Genomic DNA, 24,215 nt, shown 5'->3' on the forward strand with positions numbered 1-24,215 from the left:
GCTTTTTTAACTCTGCCCACAAATTTTCTATAGGATTGATATCAGGGCTGTGTGATGGCCACTCCAAAACATTCACTCTGATGTCCTTTTTTTGTGTGTGTTTATATAGATGAATATGGCCACTGTGTTAAATGCACAGTATAGTTATGATCTTATTGCCACATTAGATCATTATGATAACATAATATATGCCTTCAGTGATTTCCTGAAGATAAATGCCAAAAATAACACAACTGGGATAACTACAGCAGTCGCGATTGTCTGATCTCATATGAAGCACGAGATCGCAATGACATATGATGACGTGTGCAGGTGCTGTAGTGCCGTCCCAAGTCTTCGGGGTAAATTTTGAAGCCCTTCCCTCGGTTGTAAGGGCCAAGGGGAAGGGATAGAAATACAAAAATAGAATTGGGATTAGGCTTGTATGTCCCTATTCCTGTTAAATTAAATTCATAAATTATTTTGTTGTTTAAACATTGAACCTCAAAGCACAAATATCATTTGTGCGGGAGATCTGAGAAGTGCCTCAGGTGAACAGATGAATGAAGTTCGTTCATTCATTCATTTACGGAGAAGAATATCCAGTTGAAACCAGAAGTTTACATACACTCTAAAAAAAGGAACATAACCATTTTTTTTTAAATGTCTGATGGTAAATCTTACTAAACGTTTACTATTTTAAGTCCGTTAGGATTACCTAAATGATTGACATATGCTAAATGCCAAAATAATGAGAAAATTTGTTTTTTTTTGAGAATGTTTTATTAATTTCTAGACAGTCAAAAGTTTACATACATTTCCTTGGTATTTTTTTAGCTTTGCTTTTAAACTGTATAACTTTGGTCAAATGTTTTGGGTATCCTTCCACAAGCTTCTCACAATAGCTTGAAGGAACTTTGGCCCATTCCTCCTGATGGAATTTGTGTAACTGAGTCAGATTTGTTGGCTGTCTTGCTCGCTCACGCTTTTTCAACTCTGCCCACAAATTTTCTATAGGATTGATATCAGGGCTTTGTGATGGCCACTCCAAAAATTCACTCTGTTGTCCTTAAAGCACATTTTAACTAATTTGGCAGTATGCTTAGGGTCATGGTCTGTTTGGAAGACCCATTTGTGGCCAAGTTTTAATTTCCTGGCTGATGTCTTGAGATATTGCTTCAGTATTTCTACATAACTTTCTTTCTTCAAGAGGCCATCTATGCTGTGAAGTGTACCAGTCCCTCCTGCAGCAAAACAGCCCCATAACATGATGCTGCCGCCCTTGTAAGCTTTCCCCTTTGTCCTCCAAATGTAACACTGGTCATTATGACCAAACAGTTCAATCTTAGTTCCATCAGACCACAGGACATGTCTCCAAAAATTTGTCTTTTTCCCAGTGTAATTTAGCAACTTGTAATCTGGCTTTTTTGTTGATTCTGGCTTGTTGATTTTCCCATGTTGTCACACAAGGAAGCAGTGTGTTTGAGGTTTTCCTCAAATACTATTCAGTTGTGCCTCTAATTAACTCAAATGTTGTCAATTAGCCAATCAGAAACTTCCAAAACCTTGAAACCATCATCTAAGCTTTTTCAGAGGCATAATAATTTAATTGTATGTAAACTTGACTTTCAACAAAAGTTCTCTCAAAAAATATCCCTCTCAATATTCTGCTATTAAGCATAACATAAACAAATCTGATAATTCTAACTTGCCTAAAAGAGAAAAAAGTTTAGTCACATAAACATCTTTTTTTTTTTTTAAATGGTTATGTCCCCTTTTCATACAGAGTATGTAAACTTCTGGTTTCAACTGTATACAGCATGCAGTGTTATATTTGAATATATTATCCAGCTTACGTAACTGAAAACTACTGTAATATTCAAAAAAAAACTGTATCTTTTGTAGTATCTTTGCTATATTGTATCCATTTTGTATTATTTTTTGCTTGTCGAGTTTTATTTTTTATTTGACAGTGTCCTGTTTTTCTTTTTTTTTTACTGAACATATACCAAACCATACCAAAAACCAAACTGTGAGGAGTTTGTATTGTTGCAATCCCTAGCATTCACCTTTTCTTCTCCAGACAATCAATTTTCCAGTGGTCTCAAATAGTCAGAAGGAAGCTTCATCAGAGAAAACTACTTAGCACCAGTCTTCTGCTGTCCAATTCTTGTACATCCTGCAGGGTTTTTAGTCTGCCCTTGATGTATTTCTTGAAGAAAAGTGGCTTCTTTGCTACCCTTCTTAAAATCAGGCCACTATCCAAAAGTCTTCCCCTCACTGTACATGTAAATCCACCTGCTGCTGTTCTTGACCAAGCTCTGCACTAGTGGTGACATGATCCTGCAAAAGAAGATGGTGCTTACAGGACATTCTGGGACGTCCTGAATCCTATCCTGAATCACTGAATTTAAACCACTCTCTTTGAAGATGCTTTTTTTCAGATGCAATCTTCTTTGTAGCTATTTCTTTGTATGTGAGGCTATCTTGATGCAAAGAGAAGGTAACCACTGGTGAAAAGAACACAGTGATTGAAAGCACTTGTTCCCTCATGGTAGTAATCAGTCTGCTGTTACAATCCAGTCAGTGTGACTGATTGCACCTGACTAGTACTCATTTCCACTGTCACATGTGATGCTGATGTGATTACTAAAATGTGTTTTGTGCCAGGGCCTAAAAACAATGAACAACTTTGGCCAGTGAAGCTTTTTCAGTTATTTAAAATCTTAACACAAATAAATGAATAAAAACCAGAAAATAAACCAAAAATCAGTAATCAAAATATTAAATGGATGTCACTGCCAATATTTTTGGCCATGACTGTACATGAAAACTGTTCATATTACACATTTAAAAAAAATCACAGCAAGAAGATCACTGGTTCGAGTCCGGCTGAGTCAGTTAGCATTTCTGTGTGGAGTTTGCATGTTCCCTGTGTTGACATGGGTTTCCTCCGGGTGCTCCGGTTTCCCCCACTGTCCAAAGACATGCACTATAGGTGAATTGAATAAACTAAATTGGCTAAATTGGTGTGTGAATGAGTGTGTATGGGTGTTTCTGAGTACTGGGTTGCAGTTGGAAGTGCGTCCGCTGTGTAAAACATATGCTGGATAAGTTTGCGGTTCATTCTGCTGTGGTGATGCCTGATGAATAAAGAGACTAAGCCGAAAATGAATGAATGAATGAATGAATATTGTATTTATACAGAAATAAATAAAAGAAATCACCATGAAACGGAAGTTAAAGAGCACTTATGGTGAAAAATCTACTTTTCAAGCTATTTGGACAGACATGTGTGTAGGTATAGTGTATAGACCGCCATATTGGGGTTATATAAACACACCCAGTACTTTTTTCAATTTATCAACATAAAAACGGTGGACCAATTAGAGCGGTTTTAAGATCGACTGCAACTTGACATAGGAGTGCGGTCCCCCCACCAACCAATATTGATTGACAGGCACACATTACCACATCCTCAGTTTGTTGTTTCAAATCCGCCATATTCAGCATGTGAGTCAAAGCGGTGTCACCAAAGAAACACCCTTGCTCTATTTTTAGATGTAAGGCTCATTGGGCTCAACACAAGATCAACATTCACCACATGATCGCTCTCATTGGCAACATTGTTTGTAACTTTAGGTGGGTTTGCAAACATGTGTACTTTTCAATGCGTCTTCCTTAAACTTCAGCCATTTGCATTTCCCGCGGTCACAGAAGCTCCCTGTCATCTTAACTAGGTGCAGCTGGAAAGTGAGAGCGCGATGCCTCATGTGCGCGTCCCATTGGAAATAACAAACTTGTCTTAAGCAGGTTGCACACCAGAAGCATCGCTCGGCGACGCATCGTGCCACGCAGCGCCATGCATTTTAGAATTCTAAACATAGGTTTCTATCAGGGTACACACAACGGCGCTGCAAGTTGCTGGCTGTCTGTGGCGCCCAGCCACGACTCAGGACACTGTTCATATTCCTGCCACACCACAGAGCGCCATCTGAATAGTTTCATTTTAAATAACATGCGAATGTGTGCATCTGGTGTGCCGTGTCGCAGCTCTGAGCAGCGCATCCGGTGTGTGATGCCCTTTAGTTATACCCTCAGTCAAAGTTAATTCAGTGTGTGTGGTTATTAGTCTCGGTGTACAAGCTTTAAACTAGCACACAGTTGGCTGTAAAACTATATAAAGACACAAATTATTTTGTAGTCTCTCGCTTGGTCTGTGTACATGTATGTCTGAATGCTGGTCCTCTCACTCATGGTGCTTCTCTCTGTCTGTTGCCATACACAAAGTGGGGGAGATCTTGGCTCTGCCCCCTTGTTAAGTTGGGCGGGAAGTCAAAACTAATTTTCATGTGAAGCAACACGCCCCTAAAACAGCGACCTGTGTACACACCATTAAAATGACACTTTTTAACACATTATAATGAAAAAAATCTGAATTGTGTTTTGAACTGAACCTACACTGGCACACTCAGAATAACCATAATATTACTATTAAATCGTAAAAAAATGGGTAAACTAGGTGCCCTTTAAGATTGTGCTTTTTTTTCCCCCATATTGTGATATATATCCAATTGAAACTTCCAATTGGTATCCAATTGGTCCTGAAATGATAAAAAAAAATGTAGGGCAGTGCATGATTTCATCCCTTGGGAACCAAATGGATCTTTGGAAAATGGGTGTTGCTAATAAAATGAAGGAAGATTGACAAATTGACAAAAGTAGGACAGAAACAAGACACGCTTTGATAACCCCTTCTGAAAGGCATTCTATAACCAGATGTGAACAAAAGTCATTTTGAGGAGACAGGGAATGTTATGGTATTTGATTAAAGATTATCATGGCAATGGCATTTTTACAAAATAATGAAGTGCACAGATACAACATTAATAACAAGCACTATTCTATAAATATACAAATTAAAAAGAGCAAATTTAGATTTCCTGCCAACTTTAAAGAGAGAAAAATAGACAGAGTTCCAGTACAACAACTCAGTAAAAAAAATTGTGTTTCAAGTGCTGTGATATAGGATTACATCCCGAGAAGGCACTTCAAGTCTAAGCACTCAAATATGACACAATTTCTTCGAGGCTCTTATGCTCGCTGTCATAAAGTGCAAAGCCTAACAAGCTATCACGGTCAGATCATGTTTCAAGCAAAAGAGAAAAGCTCTTTCGGCACTACAATTTCTAGCATAGATGCTCAAAAAAAAAAAAAAAAAAAAAAAGAAGAAGAAACTGTTTATGGCTCACAGAAAGATTGGATGTTCTCTACTCTAGATGAGATGTGATGCTGTTAGAAACAACATCATCATATCTATTCAGAAAATACTGATGACTGTCACTCGTACAGACACATAAATTGTAGAGAGAATGCCACTAGCTGTAAATATGATAAAGGGAATAGGAATGTGTCGTTACAGTGCAGTGCATTCTGGGTGTTTAGGAAAAGGGAGCTTGATTCCTATTTATCTATATTGATTTATTGTATCAAATATATACTCATCAGCAATAGCAAGCATCAAACGTGAGTGATTTACATGTTAAGTCAATGCAAAGACACGAATGGACATTTTGCGGCATGATTCACACAAATGAGGCAGCGCGAGTTGAGCATTTTGCACAATTTGTATTGAATCGCTCAAGTCAGAAAATTTGAACTTCAGCAGACATTCATGCCTCGTTAACCAATCATGAGTTTGTTGTTGTTTTTTGTTGGTGTCCCGAGGGGAAAATGGCATGGGCCACTTGTACTTTTAAGGGGCACGCTTGAACATCCTTAACAAACTACTTAAACAATTATTCAAAGTCATTTCTTTACATGCATCACTCTGCAGTCTTCCTAAACAAGCTAATTAAAACTCAAAATAATCTTCCAGGTTAATTTATTCGACAAGTAACTTTGTATTGGTGTAGGATAACACATTTTTAACATTCAAGTACATCAAGGCACATTTTTGCACCTGTAAACTATAATGCTGCATTCACACCAGATGTGGAAGAAGCGTGAGTGATTTACATGTTAAGTCAATGCAAAGATGCGAATAGACATCCTGTGGCGCGAGTTGAGCGTTTTGTGCGATTGAGAGGTGTTTTGCGCGAAACGCTCGAGTTGGAAAAATCTGAACTTCAGCGGACATTTAGGTCGCGTTAACCAATCAGAAGCTTTCTCTTGTAGGGGCATGATTATGACATAACGCCTGTTGTTGTTGTCCCGTGGGGAAATCCTCCTGCTGACAGCGACAACAGTTGATCAAACAGGGCTTGGCTCAGTCAGAAGCACTGGCGAAAGCCTCCATCATCCAGCTTAAGTTTCTAGAGGAGTTAGGCCCAATATTAATTCTACCCCTTAGCCCTTCCCCTCACCCCTCGTTTTGCGTGTTCCCGTGAAGGGGAAGTGGTGTCCCAATTCTTTTTGGCTTAAAGGCGTAGGGCTAAGGGCAAGGGGTACACACCCCTTCAAACGAAGATTTTTCAGGACCACACTCGAAACCAAGGGGTAAGAAAATTTCCCAGAATACACCAGCCACAGCTGCACCAGGAAGTAAGGAGATCCATAAATTAGTATTTTTTGTCATTATTATGAATTTTTACAACAAACAAGCATATGTTTTAATATATTCATAACCGCGTTCATGTTTTACCATCATGCTTAAAAAAAACGCTAAAATAAAACCCGCTAACTTTCACGATCTATAATGCCTAATAATAACTCCTGTACAGCAGTCCCACAACATTCTGACACTCGAATACCCTGTTAGTAATGTCTAGTGGCTGTGAATGACGCAGAATGAACACAGCATAACACATACAGTTGAAGTAATTTTTTTATCCTCCCATTAATTTAAAATAATGTTTGCCAAGTGATCTTTTACAAACCAAGGAGATTTTCACAGTATTTCCTGTAAAACAAAATAATTCTTCTGGAGTTATAATAAATCTTATTTCTTATAGTTTATAGTAAACAATTTGAAGGTCAGTATTATTAGCCTCCTTAAGAAGTATTTATATTTTTTGATTGTCTTCACAACAGACCAGTTATACAATAACTTCACAAATTATTCTAACTTTCCTAGTTAACATAACCTAGTTAAGTCTTTAAATTACATTTACATTTAGTTATTTAGCAGACGCTTTTATCCAAAGCGACTTACAAATGAGAACAAGGAAGCAATTTACACAACTATAAGAGCAACAGTGAATAAGTGCTATAGGCAAGTTTCATGTGTGTAAAGTCTAATAAGCAAAGCAATATTAATGTTTTTTTTTTTTTTTGAGAGAGAGAGAGAGAGAGAGAGAGAGAGAGAGAGAGAGAGAGAGAGAGAGAGAGAGTACAGTTAGTGATATAGCCAGAGAGGCAGTTGCAGATTAGGAAGGAAAGGAAAGAAGGAAATGACACTTTCATCTGAATACAACTATCTTGCAAAACAACTAGTAAAATATTATGCACTGTTAGCATGAGAAAGACAAAAAGTAGTTATTAGAAATTAGTTAAACTATTATGTTTAAAAATGGTTTGTAAAAAAATCATGTGTTTGAAAACTCGTGCTTTATGTCACAAAACCAAATGAGTTGAATATTACTTTTACATGAGAGTGACTGAAAACTAAATTTGATCAATGTGTTACATCTGTTCTCCGGTACTTGCCAACTGTTTGTTAATTCAACACAATGTACACTCAATTTCTGATTAATAATAGCCTTTGCATAGCCAAGGACTTTCTATATTAAAGTTAAAAAAATAAATAAATAAAATTCGCTATCTTCACAGTCTGCCACCGATGGCTGATCTCGCTTCTACATGGCGTTTTAGTTGTGAATTTAGGGAGGTCAAACTTGTTGACACGGTGGCACCAGCCCTGCCCATGACGCGAATCCACTTCTATTGTAAGGCGAATTTGACACGGCAATGAAGCAAGGAAACTCAAAATATTCATGTGTCTTTTGACACGCGAATATCGCAATTTATTTGCCTGTGCCACGTCTGGTGTGAACACAGCATAAGCGTTCGCAATAAATAAACAAGAAAATCATATACTCAAATGTTTTCTTGTGGAAGCTTGTTGATGCCCTTTCAGTTATGGATAAACTTTGATTTGGATAAAAATTTGATTCGTTTAATTTCCGCATTTTCTGCATCTGTGCTCGGCTTGCTCCACTTCACCGCAGGAGACAGTTATGGAATGCATATTTTCAGCTTCTCAGACACACAAAAAGCATTTTGAAAAGTATCTACATGTTTGTCCACTTTTTTCAGTGATGTGTGAGATGTTTTTTAAAATATGTTAGTATAAAACGGTCAGCTTTTTCCAGGATTCCTATGAACAGCAGATTTAAGGACTTTTTAAAGCACAATTTTAAAAATCAAGCAATTTTGTAATTTATACCCCAACATTTCACTCAGATTTAATATCTAAGTTAAAAAGTAATTTTCTAAAATTTTGACTAGGGATGCACCGAAATGGATTATTTGGCCGATATTGATAACCGATAACTCTTTAGATTTGGATGCCGATAACCGATATATTACATTTAAAAATGTCATAAAAGTTTGAACTGATCTTAGAATAGCCTATTCAAAAAAACAAAAAAAACAAAAAACAATAATTTCAAAATTGCAAGGTCATAATATTGACCTATATTAACTTTGGCCAGTGTACTTTTAGGGGGCACACTTTAACATACATCACAAACTACTGAAACAATTATTCAAAGTCATTTTTTTTCATGCATCACTCTGCAGTCTTCATAAACAAGATAATTAAAAAACTAAAATTTAAAATAATCTTCCATGTAAATTTATTTGACAAGTAATTTTGTATTGTAGTGGGATAACACTAAAGTGATCTTTAACAAACCAAGGAAATCTTCGCACTATTTACTGTAAAACAAAAATGATTCTTCTGGAATCATAATAAGTCTTATTTCTTTGTCTTGAATAAAAGCAGTTTTTAATTAAAAAATAAAAACAATTTTTTAGGTCAGTATTATTGCCTCCTTAAGCAATATTTACTGTATATTTTATTGATTGTCTACACAACAAACCAGTTATACAATAACTTGACTAATTATTCTAACTTTACTATTTTACATAACCTACTTAAGTTTTTAAATTACACTTTAATCTAAATCAAAGACTATAGAATACCTAAAGGGACTTTGTCTGAATATACCTATCTTGCAAAATAACTAGTAAAATATTATGCACTGACTATCACCATGGGAAAGATAAAAAAGTAGTTATTAGAAATTTGTTAAACTATTATGCTTAAAAATGTGTTGTAAATAAATCATGTGTTTGAAGACTCGTGCTTTATGTCACGACTGAAAACAAAAATGAATGAAGGCAAAACTAAACGAGTTGAATATTACTTTGACATGAGTGTGACTGAAACCTAAACTTGATCAGTGTGTTGCATCTGTTCTCTGGTACTTGCCCACTGTTTGTAAATTCAAGCTTGTTGACACGGGGGCTGGTGTCACCCCCCCCCCCCCCCCCCCGCAGCATCCCATTTGTTGTTCAAAGAACTATGTTTGCTTTTAAGTAGTTTCCAGATCTTGAATGTCTGAAATTCAAGTACTTTAAAGACTTTTAAGAAGCGTGGGAACCCTGTGTTTCTGTCGCGATTTCCATTGGCTTACATTGGGTGCGCCCGTGTTTGACCACAAACATGGGTGACCGCAACTCGCCATGATGTACATTTAGGTCCATAAATATTTGGACATTGACAGAATTCTATCATCTTTGGTTCTATACACCAACATATCGGACTTGAAATGAAACGACCAAGATGTGCTTCCATCCAAATCAGGTGAACGCTGTAGGAATTACAACAGTTTGCATATGTGCCTCCCACTTGTTAAACGTCCAAAAGTACTTTGACAGAATAATAATCATAAATTGAACTTTCACTTTTTAATACTTTTGTCTTCAGCAAGTGAAATGCCAGGTCAATCAGATTTGGGTCAGGCGACTGACTTGGCCATTGCATAACATTTCACTTCTTTCCCTTCAAAAACTCTTTGTTTGCTTTTGCAGTATGCTTTGGGTCATTCTCCAGCTGCACTGTGAAGCACCGTCCAATGAGTTCTGAAGCATTTGGCTTAATTTGAGCAGAAAGTATTTTTTGAAACACTTCAGAATTCATTCTGCTGCTTTTGTCAGCAGTCACATCATCAATAAACACAAAAGAACCAGTTCCATTGCCCACGCCATGACACTACTACCACCAAGCTTCACTGCTACGGATCATGAGCAGTTCCTTTTCTTCTCCACACTCTTCTTTTCCCATCACTCTGGTACAAGTTGATCCTAATCTCATCTGTCCATGTGATGTTGTTCCAGTACCGTGAAAGGCTTTTTTAGCACTTTAATCTGGCCTTCCTGTTTCTGAGGCTCACCAATGGTTTACATCTTGTGGTGAACCATCTGTATTCACTCTGGTGAAGTCTTCTCTTGGTTGTTGACTCTGACACACATACACCTACCTTCTGGAAAGTGTTCTTGATCTGGCAAACTGTTTTGAATGGTGTTTTCTTCACCAGGAAAATTATTCTTTGGTTATTCACCACAGTTGTTTTCCGTGGTCTAGCTCTCTGATGAGTTTGTTTTGTCTTTTCAGCCTAATGATGGCTCGCTTGACTGATAATGACAGCTCTTTGGATCTCATCTTTACAGTTGACAGTAACAGATTCCAAATGCAAATAGCACACTTGAAATGAACTCTGTACCTTTTATCTGCTCATTGTAATCGGAATAATGAGGGAATAACACACACCTGGGAATAAGCCAATTGTCCAATTACTTTTGGATCCTTAACAAGTGGGAGGCACATATGCAAACTGTTGTCAATTCATTTTAAATCCATTGTGTTGGTGTAAAGAGCCAAAAATAAATTGTGTCTATGTCCCAATATTTATGTACCTAACTGTAGATCCATGAGCTTAATAGGAAAGTGTCTATGAAAATACTCTGGATGGTCTAATTAATGGACAATTAATTTTGTGATGACAACATATTTCCAGGTTCACCACAAGCTTTCTGTGCTGCAGCTACAAAGAACATCTGGACTTATTCATCATTGGATTCTTTTAAAAATCCTATTTCAAGACTTTCGAGTGACGCACGCTTGTTATTGTATACTTTTCTTCCTTCCATTTTGAATTCTATCCCTAATTATAAATCACTTCAGATCAACTACAGTTGTGCTCTATAAATAAAGTTAGTCTTGCCTTGGCCATGGCAAACGCCATGAGAAATGGAGGAGATCTGGACTCAGACAGGTCAGTGTTGCTTATCACCACTGCTCCCATCAATAAAAAAAAGCTGTCAAGTTTCACACATCTCAAATCCTTGATGAAAACTTTATGGCCAAAGTGTGTTTTCTGAATGACAGCTTCCATCACTCCGACAGCCTAAATCTGGGATTTTAGAGATAGGATAAAATAAAATGGATGGCAATATTGTGGCAACACTCAATGGATCTAGGTTTTCTTTCCCCCTATACAAGCTACCCTTTCCAGCACTGCAGATCTTCATAGAGTAACCACCTCAGAATTAGCAGAGATATGATGAAACTTTGCTGCAAGGGTTTATGGATTGAGCACAACCACAGTTTCATTTACCAAGGACCCATTTACTATTGATGAGACAGAGTTTGCTCATATAACTGGATGAAGGTTTTTTTACAATTAGCACTGAAAGACCACTGATCACCTGATTTGAGGGAATACCACAAGGTTACCATTGAGCAAATTCAGCGTTATAAAAGTGACATTTGCAATAAAAACTTAAAGCATAAATTTACAGAAAAAGTATATGTTAATCCTTGTGTACTGTTCAAATTTACTATGTCTTCATTATGTTTGTAGATGTTTTTGCATTGACTTCCATTATAATGACATTTCAAGCTATGACAGCATATAATCATACATTCTTAATTGTTGCTTGTTTTCCCTGTTGGAAAGAGGTAAAATGTGTACTTTTTGCTGTTGATCATCAGCATTAACCCTCTTTCTGGCTTTTATATTGAGTTCTATGGAGTAAAACAGCAGATTATAGCATGTGTGCATAAATACACTTACTCCATACAGAAGGCAGAAACTAAGATTTATTTTGCAGTGCAACTGATGATTAACAATAAAAATGACAAATTTTATTTCCTACCAACAGGGAAAACTAGCAACAATCAAGAATGCTTTATTATATGGTGTCACGGTTTTGCAATTAAACAAATATCATTATAATAAAAGTCAATGGGGCGAAACAGCCCTGAACATAATGAAAGGGTGTTAAAATTGCCAAGAGTTTATTGCAAAATTTTGGAAACATTTTGAAGCATTTTTCCGAATATGTGTCAAAATAAGATTTGTCATCAAAAATCATCCCATTTTCTGAAACAGAGAAAGTAGTGGCCAAATTAAGAGCCAAAATCACCACAGAATGGATGGAAACATCCCCAACAGCACAAAAGGGTTAACATTGTATTGAAACAAACATCTGTTTACATTTTACAAGGCTAACCACTGAGTTACGGGATCAGAAAAAATATTCATCTGTAAGCATATTTTTTATTTTAAATCAGGCAAATAAGCATGCGTCATGGAAGTGACCAAAAAAAGTATGCGAGAATGCAGCGAGGATACGATCAAAAGGATACGAGTCGGCTCCAAACGGCAACCACCCGCTTTCCCTCAGGAAGCCAATACGGAAGTAACTAAAACTGCAATTCATCAACTCGCCTTTCGGGGCTGCCCCAGGAAATCCAGATGTTTACTGACTGAATGTTGGCCAATTTTACAGATGATTTACAGATTTTTTTCATAATGCATCCGTTTCGTTTTTATTAAATTTTATTAAGTCTGCATAATTAAGGGCATGGCCACTCTGCAAATACATAATATTTTTGTGTAGTTTTATGTGGCTTTTTTACAGTCATTTGCATTTTGCATAAATTTCCTACAGTTATCAGTTGATATGGCATGCTGTGTGCACTTAATTGTGCTCCAAACCGTTCAAGTTGACTCGATTTTCCAAGTGAGCGAAATTATATACTTTTATACGATGTCTATAAGTATTTTGTTTTATTTAGGATCATTTATCATTTATAATTTTCTTTAGAACTTAAATGCACTCCAGAATCTGACAGATTGATTAGCTGCAAATAGCCTTGCATTTACTAACACAGACTATATTCTAAGTATTTGGAAGTAATTCATGTTTTCTAAAGACTAAACACTTTATTGGTATAGTGTACAACCAAGCACAAGTGGTCAGAAAACAAACAAGTTGCAGATAATGACGTATTAAGCGTTTCTCCCAAATAAAAGCCTGTCTAAGCAAAACGCTAGGAAGCGTTTATAGCTCCACTGACGCTCCGCCCCTTTGCCCTTATTTGGTCACCCCCGGTGGGTGCGATGACGCACGAACAAAATGGCGACAGTTGGCCATGCCTACTTGTAGCCTCATTTGCGCTCTTCGGAAACATATGGGGGACGTCACGGATATTATGTCCATATCTTTTACAGTCTATAGTTGGCTCTCTATGGAACAAAAATCATTTATTTTCTTTTATTTGACATTTTTGCATTTATGAGGAAAAAGAGTGTGCAGATAGCAGTTTTATTCACAGGCGAGCATGTCAAGTTATTAAAACATAACATTCTGGATCAGGGAGGGGCCAGGCTAGAGTCTCTCTCTGATCCCCTGGGCTCTAGTGGGTGTGGAAAGTCCAAATTGAACCAAAATAAATTATAATGATTGGCTCAAGATTGACCATGAAAATTCAGGAAAAGTAATTCAACTGGCAGAACCCAGGAAAAAAAAAAAAACAAAACAAAACAAAAAAAACAACATTAATTAATTGCTTAAAAAAATTGCTAATATTTTCTGTAAATTTGGGAGGGCTGAATTCCACTTTAGAGCCACAACAACACAGTGGTCAAATTGTGATATTGCAGGATGTTACATTAGGTCATGTGATCACACGACTACTCGACAAGTAAATTTGTCAACAGATTTTCATGGTCAACATTTGTAGAATCGTTTCAGCCCTACTTTCTAGACAAGTGTCGTGTACCATCTAGTGATGTACAGATTGCAGTTGTATCCACAGGCATGTACGTCAAGTTGTTAAAAAATGACACTCTGATTATATGCTTAAAATTTAAGATTTAAAAATATCTGCTTCGCTGGTGTAATCTGGAAAGTTTTCGTACCCCTTGGTTTCGAGTGTGGTCCTGAAAAATCTTTGTTTCAGTGGCTATCTAGCCCTTTCCCTTAGAGGCTTCAAGCTAAAGAGAATTGGGACACCACTACCCCTTCACGTGAAGGCAAGAGAAAGGGCTAAGGGGTAGAATTGGGATTGGGCCTAAATGTACGGAAAACATGGAAGTGAATTGCTGTCATTTCTAAATGAGATCGCATTTATGCATGAATCGACATCATGAATCGACATACATGTTGTATCGTGCAGCCCTAGTTTACATTCACAATTAGCCACCAAACTGACAAAATGTAAAATACTTATATTTTCTTGTGAGATCAGGCTGGAGTTTTCCCATCAAACTGTTCCAGCATTAAAATGCATTCACAATGTTGGACTGCCTACCGTTTTTTTTTTTTCATACGCTTATCCCACGAGTAATCACACCCAGTACCGGCCATTCCGTTTTCTGATTCCAAACTCCTTGAGGTAAATTTAAATGACATAGACAATCATCCACCTGTGTTTCTTGTTAATTCCATCAAGCAGTTTTCTATTGATCTTTGTGAAGCAAAGCTGGACAGCACTATCGAAACACTGTCGAAACAAATGTGAAGACCAGATGTCAGGATTTCCTTCTGGAGGCTGCAAAGCAGGTGCAGAAAAGGCTCCAAACAAACATCAATACATGGAAGCCCATGATATGGTTCAGCCCATCAGTGATTATAATTGAACTAATCACAGTTAGCCACAGCATCCATGCTGAAAAATGTACAATTGTGATCTTTTGGTCCTATATACACAGTGTCAACTTCCAGGAGTTACAGCAGAACAGTTCTTGAAAAAGTTCTGAACTACAAAGACAGCAGTAGGATGCAGTGTTTTAAAGATCTGGTTTGGAATGTCACTTCTTTAATATGCTGATAGTTTTTTTTCCTGAATACAGTGTATCTGCAGGGTCTTAAAAAGTATTAAAAGTTGATAAATCAATTATGAGAAAATTAAAGCAGAGCGTGAGTCACCTGACATTAAGCGAGTGAGTGGCGCGAGCAGCCGAAAACATTTGGATCCTTAAGCTTAAAGGTTTCCCAATGCCAGTTACGCCACCTGTGCACTAGTTTAAAATTCCGAGCTTATAGCTACACCAAGGCAACTACACACGCACACTGGATTACCTATAGCAGCGGGCTGTTCACATATCGCTTATTTTCCGCTTACAAGTTCGTTATTTCCAATATTAGTATATATGCCATATGCTTCCAGATGCACTGAGTAGAAAACAGCTGGTGTGTGATGAGCGCATTTGCCACCGTTGTCCTGTTGCTGTTGTCATCCAAGTTGATGCTGCACACTGGTGGTGGTGAGGAAAGACCCCCTTACACAATTGTAAAGCACTTTAATGGCATAAGAATGGTGATCTATTGCGTCTTTAAAAATAAATAACCCCTATACAAAACACTACTCTAAAACCCATACGCAGTGTTAATTAATGTAAACTTAAGGTACACTGAGATTGCCATGTCAAAATGTTCTATTATTAATCAATAATCTGTTCTGTAATCATCTATCACTATGCAATTGGGATATGTACCACATACCTGTGTTTTTTCAATAGGTACCATGATACAACCAAGATTTTCTGGACATTTAGCAATATAATAGTACAGTACAGCCAGTGTTTTGTAAATTAAATACATTACAAAATTTGTGAATTTAATAAATACACTACATGACAAAAGCTTTGTCGCCTATCCAAGTTTTCTAGTTTTTTATGTGGAATTATTTTGGGAGTATCGTTACTAAAACCTTAATATGTGAAACAAAAAATAATACATTTTTAACTTTTGTTTAATGTTTAAAATGCAAATCCAATTAGATAAACTTTATTTGGTAAACAAAGCAAGTCTCTCATATATCTTTACTAAATGACAGAAAATATTACTTTACAAGCTGTATTGTAAATAAATCATATGAATATTTTCATATTAGTCAATATTATTACTGAAATTAATTTAAAAACAGAATAAATATAAATTGACACACTTTTTCACAAGTAAATAAACAGAATCAATGATGGGCTAAAAATCTGTGGAAATCTGCGGAAATCTGCTGAGTTCTGTTTGTGCAGGTTCCGTGTGGGTCTAGTCATTTGGTATCAGAAAGATTTGGTATTGTGATGATTGATGCAGTTCAACAGATGATTAATCTACCTTCTGCCACTTTTGCAAGTGATCAAATGGAAGTCAAGTTATTATTTGTTGCTCTTACAACTGGGATCTGATTTTCTTGCAGCCAATACCCCTCATGTCTCATGAACCTTCAGAAATCAATCTGATAGGCTGCTATGAAGCATTTCCTATTGTCAATTTATTAATTTATTTTATAAATCAGCTGTCCCTCTGCAGAACTTGTGTGTACAATGTTGCTTTACTGTAAGTGAACAACTGTAAAGATAGATATCAGCACAGCACCAGGAACTTTTATATTTGATAGCCTAGACTTACCTGCTTGACAGGTTTTAGTTGTGTGATGGTATTTTTCCTTGCTTCTCCTAACATTAGTATGTATTCTCAGCTCTCTGCTATTAGGCACTAGAAGGTTCACCTTTGGGCCTGACAATCAAGCCAGCCAATAGCACCTATACTAGGGAGTTGGGTACAAAGTAATGTAAATAAGTTCCCATCTGATTGGACAAGACTTATGCATGCAATGCACAAATGCTTGGCACACAAATAAATGTTAATAAAACACCTCTCTGCAATATAAATCATATTGCATATACTATTATGGTGTTAACAATAATTGTTTGATATATTGTGCAGCCCTAGCAGGCATGCATGCAACATGCATAATAAAACAACACATGCATGCATCAGTGCACACAGCTCCTAAATCAGAGCCCATGAGCATTTGTGGAAACAGAAACGAGTGTCAGACAGCTACATGTAACACAAAACGAAAATTATTCTATCTATCTATCTATCTATCTATCTATCTATCTATCTATCTATCTATCTATCTATCTATCTATCTATCTATCTATCCATCCATCCATCCATCCATCCATCCATCCATCCATCCATCCATCCATCCATCCATCCATCCATCCATCCATCCATCCATCCATCCATCCATCCATCCATTTATCCATCCATCCATCCATATTTCTTTTGCCTGGATTTACTCATTCTACACACCTTTCACAATCTAAAAAACAGAGCCGCACATATAATTTATTATTAAAGATGGCAATTAAAGCATTCATGTGACATTCAATCTTTTACAAGTATAATCACAGTGGACAGACATTCAGATCTGCATTCAAACTGCCACTTAACGCTGCACAACATATCGTTTCAGCATCGATATCGCAATAGGTGCACCTGCAAAGTCATCCGCATTATAATTGACCAGGAGCCACATTTGAAAACACTCATAATTTGTGGAGTTACTGCAGCGCTAAGCCATAAATTTACCAAAATGTTTATTATTTATGTGTGTTTTAAGGCCTGATTGTGTGAACATTTAAAGTCAGTTTAAAGTATTCAGGCGTATTGTATATACATGTATGTATATAAAGTCAGAATTATTAGCAGCCTTGAATTATTAGCCCCCGTTTATTTTTTTCACCAATTTCTGTTTAATGGAGAAAAGATTGTCAACACATTTCTAAACATAATAGTTTTAATAACTCACTTTTAATAACTGATTTCTTTTATCTTTGCCATGATGACAGTAAATAATATTTGACTAGATATTCTTCAAGACACATCTATACAGCTTAAAGTGACATTTAAAGACATAACTAGGCTTATTAGGTTAACTAGGCAGATTAGGGTGATTAGGCAATTTATTGTATAACGATGGTTTGTTCTGCAGACTATCGAAACCAAATATAGCTTAAAGGGACTAATAATTTTAATTAAAAACTGCTTTTATTTTAGCTGAAATAAAACAAATAAGACTTTCTCCAGAAGAAAAAATATTATCAGACATACTGTGAAAATTTCCTTGCTCTGTTAAACATCACTTGGGAAATATGTAAATCAAAGGGGGGCTAAGATTTTCTGACTTCAACTGTAAATATACACTACCTGTCAAAAGTCTTGTCTTCTACCCCAGTTGTAAGAGCAACAATTAATAACTCAACTTCTAGTTGATAATTTGGAAAAGTGTCAGAAGGATTTTCCGATGAATCATCTGTTGAACTATATTCCAATCATCACAAATACTGCAGAAGACCTATTAGAACCCTCACGGACCCAAAATTCTTACAGAAATCAGTCCAGTTTGGTAAAGGAAAAATCATGGTTTGGGATTACACTCAGTATGGGGGTGTGCGAGAGATCTGCAGAGTGGATGGCAACAACAACAGCCTGAGGTATCAAGATGTATGTGCTGCCCATTACATTAAAAACATCACAAGAGAAAGGGCAAATCTATCAGCAGAATAGCGCTATTTCTCATACTTTAGCCTCCACATCAAAGTTCCTGAAAGCAAAGAAGGTCAAGGTGCTCCAGGATTGGCCAGCCCAGTCACAAGACATGAACCTCATTGAGCATGTCTGGGGTAAAACGGAGAAGTCATTAAAGATGAATTCAAAGAATCTTGGGAAAGTTATTTGAGTCATTGCAGAGATGTATGGATGCAGTCTGCCAGGCTAATGGGAGTCATACACATTATTAATTATTTTTCCACTGCACCATGACTTTATTTTCTATACTGTACATTATTTATGTTAAGTGACTTTTGTCTAAATAAAGTCAGACATTACTGTCCTAATTAAATCATTAAAAATCAAGGCATGATCATATTTTATTTTGGTAAAATAAGCATAATCTAGAGGCCTTTGCCTTTCATATTAGCCACTTATGATACCAAATGATCAACTAGAAGTCAAGTTATTATTTGTCGTTCCTAAAACTTGAATAGGTGACAAGACTTATATCAGCGTATACACACGATGCAAACTATCCGGTGTTATTTACATTTGGATATTAAATTTGTGTATCTGAATATTGCTAGTCTTCCAGAAATTCATAAAGCACTGCATTTTTATTAGTACAGTATCTTTGTGACTGGTTTATTAGATTTTAAATGCACTCCCTACCATATTTTTCTCCCTTAAGAATTTTATATTCTTTCCAAATAGAGCTATTCATTTCATCTGGTGCAATCAAGCAGTTCTAGAACACTATAGAGTAAAGCATGCATATTTGGATGCAGAGAAAGAGTGTTGTGTGGAAAAGAGCATATATGACTAATGTGAAGAACAAACAAAAAGAACACAATAGTACTATCACTGTATACATCCACTAGCATGGTATTAACATGGAACGTTTTGATGGTGAATAGTGTTTGTGTCATTGAAAAATAGAAGGGTAAAAAGTTGGGTTGCGATAATAAAAATTCTATCATTTTTTCCCATAAGGAGTATAGTCCCTATGATAGTATGCTCTTTTATTGAAGCCATCAGTTAACATAATTTTAATCACAGGTTGTCAAACTCATTTCCTGGAGGGCTGCAGCTCTGCACAGTTTAGTTCCAACCATAATTAAACACACCTGATCGAACTAATTAAGTTCTTTAGGCTTGTCTAATACCTTAAGATAGGTGTGTTGAAACAAGGCTGGAACTAAACTCTGCAGGGCTGCGGCCCTCCAGAAACTGGATTTAACACCCCTGCTTTACACCCTTATATAGTGCAATCTGACTGTAAATTACCCAAAAGCACCTGATATTATCAAGTACAAACATATATACTTAATCCCTATAATACACCTGTGTATACAACCAATATATTCTCAGTGGCTGAACACTAGAGAACGACCATTCAATGTTAGCACTGCTAATTAAATTCCCATGACTTGCAGCACTGGTGAATTCGCTCACTTGATTCAATCATCAGACTAATGTAGGTAATGTAATAATCAGTGGAGTAATGTAGGCATGGGGAATAGTGCATAAGGGTATAGTGGCCGATATCGGTTATCCAGCAAATCACACTGACCTAAAAGTAATGTTGCATGCACACACACCAAGTGATCATTACATGAAACCTCAATGCCTCAACCTCAACCTCAACCAGCACAAGCATGTTTTGTTTTTGTTTTCTGAATTTTTTATTCTCTAAAAAGGATGCCTGCCATTGATTTGAGTTACATGCATGAGACAAAACATCCCATTTTGGTGTCCACATCAAATGAAATCAGCAAAAGTGACTTTATATACAAACAGAAGAGATATTAAATGCAAGTAAACTGTCTAATTTAGTGCTTCAACTTTTATTTTCACTTCTGTAAAAATAAACTGTCAAAATATTGGTAATTAGAGATATCCAGATCTGATCACATGATCGGAATATGGGCCCGATCACACGGTTTCAGACTCGATCGGAATCGGACATTACCTCATGATCAGAACTTGAATATATATATACGCATTAGGGATGTGACAAGATCTCGGGCCACGAGATCTCGCGAGACTAAATCACAATGAGATTTCTCGTCGAGGTGAAAAGTTGTCTATGAGTGATGTTATGATGGAGCGTGAGGGTGAATTTAGCACTGAAGATTGGAGGAAGGATTGGATTAGAACCGCACATCAAGTGCTTTGCACACACCTGACAGGCTGGCCTCAGAATTGCACGTCACTCGTTTGGGGCGGGTGAGTGTGACATAACTGGAGTTCAAGCGTTGCCGTGTTCAAAAGTAGAGGCTGCTACAACTGTAGCCACACGTGTTAACCACGGCTCATAACTAGGGCCAGACAGAATCTGTGGACATTTTTTGCTATTTCTGCTGAGAACTTTGGTAAAAATCTGCGGAATTATTTTGGGAGTATCGTAACTAAAACCTTAATATGTAAAATAAAAAAAATATATATCTTTTTAACCTTTATTTAATGTTTACAATGCAAATCCAATTAGATCCACTTTATTTGGTAAACAAAGCAAGTCTCTCATATAATATATCTACTAAAAGACAGAAAATATTACTGTACAAACTGCATAGTACATAAATCAGATGAACATTTTCATATTAGTCAATAATAATACTGTAATTATTTTAAAAACTGAATAAATATAGATTTACACACATTTACACAAGTAAATAAGCAGAATTAATGATGGGCTAAAAATCTGCAGAAATCTGCAAAAAATCTGCGGAATTCTGCACGTGCAGATTCCGTGTGGGCCTACTCTTAACATACGATGGAACAGAACTGAAGATTTGCTTAAAGCCATAATCGTTGTAAACACTAATCGAATTAAGACATGTGGAGTATGCCTATTTCAGTCGCATTATTGAAGTGCACATGTAAATGACGTAATCAAACTATTACAGTTGTGTAGGACTTTTAGCTGCATTTTGCTACAAGATAAGCCATACACACTCAGCTGTTTGACACTTCACTGCACCCATCCAGTCAGTAAAAGATCACAGACACATCTCCTCCGAGTGCGTGCACACACTCACACACTGTGAACTCCTGGAGACACATACACCCGTCGTCGTCATTATCATCATGACCGAACACACGATTATGCTGTCCGGGAAAAAAAAACGGAAGCTGTTGCTAATTGAAAGTGAAACTGTTGAAAATCAAAAACCAAAAATGACATGATTCATTTTTTTTTTAAGTTCAATTTGTGGAAAGTCTATTTTCCATTCATAAATCACTAAAATATTTTGCTGTGTTTGCAGGTCCTTTACTGCATAAAATCCATTAAAATAGAAGTAAAATAACATCCATTACAAGTTGATTTCAAAAAACCACCTAAATAGTTTTGCAATTTGTTTTTTTTCAGTTTAATAAAATATTTTCCATTCATAAATTTCATCATTGAAGATTTCTCGAGAATCGTCTCGTTCTCGTGGAGTAAGTGTCTTATCACGCCTCTAATATATTTATATATCTATAGTGTGTGTGGTGAAACAAAGTTAGACCTCTTTCTTGATTTCTTGATGCGTGCGGCATGACATCACTTTGTTTGCAGAGACGCTATTGGTTAAATGCCGGTAAAGTAGAACACGGAAGCAGATTAAAGCGGTAAGTGCAAGTATGTCTGCGGTCTGGAGGTAGTATAAAGTTGATGACGACAACATTGCCATAGCAAACTGTGAGATATGTAAACTTGGGATTGTCTGCCGGGTATTTTAAGTTGAGGTGTTATTTGTTTTTATATTAGATTTCTTTTAGATTTACTGTTGCACTAAAGTCCAAAAGGGAAAAATTTATGTTATTCATTACTTCAAGCTAACACAAAGAAATGCTCTGTTTATTAACAGAGTTGTTGAATGTTGAAATAACGTGAATTAAATAAAAAACAAGGAACCTCCTGGATCTGTTTCTTCGCTCTTCTTTATTCTTTTTTTATGTATTATAGAAGTATCGGATCGGGTTTCGGTATCAGTACATATTCAAAATCAAATGACTTAAGGGCAAAAAAACCTGATCAGGACATCCCTATTAGTAATATAATCTTCATTCAGCATAATATACTTATGATAATATTAAACAACTGCATAATTGCAGCCTTGAGATAAAAATATTAAACTCAAATCTACATCTTTTTAAAATTAATTTTAATATTAGCAATAAAATCAAACCAGGTACAATCAAATGTGTGAAAAACTAAAAGCTGATGATGCTTGAAAACCCCTCTTTGTCTTTGACCCCATACATGCATTAAACACACATTCAGCACTTAACAAGTCGTTTTATAACCCCTATGGAAAAACAATGAATGAGAAAAAAACTTCCAGAGCCAAGGCTGCTGAAAAAGTGGGCGTGTACTATTAAACTCAATATATCAAAACATTGATTGACAGCTGTTAGTAAAACACTACACCAACAAGAAAGAAAGAAAGAAAGAAAGAAAGAAAGAAAGAAAGAAAGAAAGAAAGAAAGAAAGAAAGAAAGAAAGAAAAATGGTACTAACACAGACGAGTTATATCATGCACTGCAGTACCAGTAACATGGTAATAATACCATACCTACATCGCAGAACCATGATATTACGCTAGTACAGTTAAATCACCAACTATGGGCATCATAGACACGTTTATGGGTTCCATTAATTTCTTTGATGTCCAAAAATTCTGTCTAGTTAGGTAATACACTAGCATTCGAAAGACAGACATGCAATCAGAGATGCACGGAGCCATGTACAGGCATAAAGAATCAATGGCATATTCTCAGACATAATTAATCTATCCTTTTGTGAAGTAGAAGTGGTTTTACATGCAAACGTTCCGGACGTTAGCTAACGAACTTAATGTTTGACCCACCGTCTAAAATAGCGACAAGTTTTGCATAAAGTCAGCTAGTCAACTGCTCTAAGTAAATAGGTGCTACTATTAATAACACCACATTCAAAGTTTAATATTTAAAGGTATATCTCGACAGTATATGTGCAGATAACTTACACACTTCTAAGCAGCTGTGAAACTCCTGTGCATCAGTTTTCGGTCTGCCTGTGCTGGACTTTCAGCCCATCTCCCACAAACTTCCGACGGGTTGCCTATCCCGCAACTGACGGGTGGAGAGCGGAATTGCAAATTCTACTATGACCAAGGTTTAGCTGATGAATATTAACTAGTTTAATGCGTACGTCACTGGATAAACTTCCCAGAGCGTCCAGTCACGTTTCTTTATTAATAAAACTGAGCCGAGCCTTCGCTGCGTTTGGATTCGACAGTTTTGCGGTTGAGAAACACCCACGTTTCTTGGTCTTCTTTCAGCCTATCAGGTGACGTATCTCAAGACATCAAATTATTATTTATGAGCCACGACTTCGCCATAGTAGAATGTCTATGGAATTCATAACGAAGGCGGAAAAGGCCTCTTCCGGATATAGAAAACAGGACGATGGGAATTGTAGTCCTATAACAATAATGTTCAGCTTCGAAATGTGTAAGTTGTTTATAGTTTATTGATCCACTTTTATTTAGAAATTTTAATTATAGTCGGTCATATCACTATTTCGCCAAATTGTTAATTATATAAAACATAAAAATGTTTTATAT

The 24,215-nt window shown here is 36.4% G+C and overlaps 1 protein-coding gene across 1 annotated transcript in view; it reads right to left on the reverse strand.

Moving 5' to 3' along the window:
* The window catches only part of plekha1b (pleckstrin homology domain containing, family A (phosphoinositide binding specific) member 1b), a 57,046-nt gene extending 33,303 nt beyond the window's left edge, over nucleotides 1-23,743 (reverse strand). The window contains exon 1 of the mRNA XM_056469959.1: nucleotides 23,620-23,743. The gene's annotated coding sequence lies outside the window, so the exon portion shown is untranslated. The remainder of the gene's footprint in view (nucleotides 1-23,619) is intronic.
* Between the last annotated feature and the right edge of the window lie 472 nt (nucleotides 23,744-24,215).

This window comes from Danio aesculapii, chromosome 12 (assembly GCF_903798145.1).
Source record: "Danio aesculapii chromosome 12, fDanAes4.1, whole genome shotgun sequence".
Lineage (NCBI taxonomy): Eukaryota > Metazoa > Chordata > Actinopteri > Cypriniformes > Danionidae > Danio > Danio aesculapii.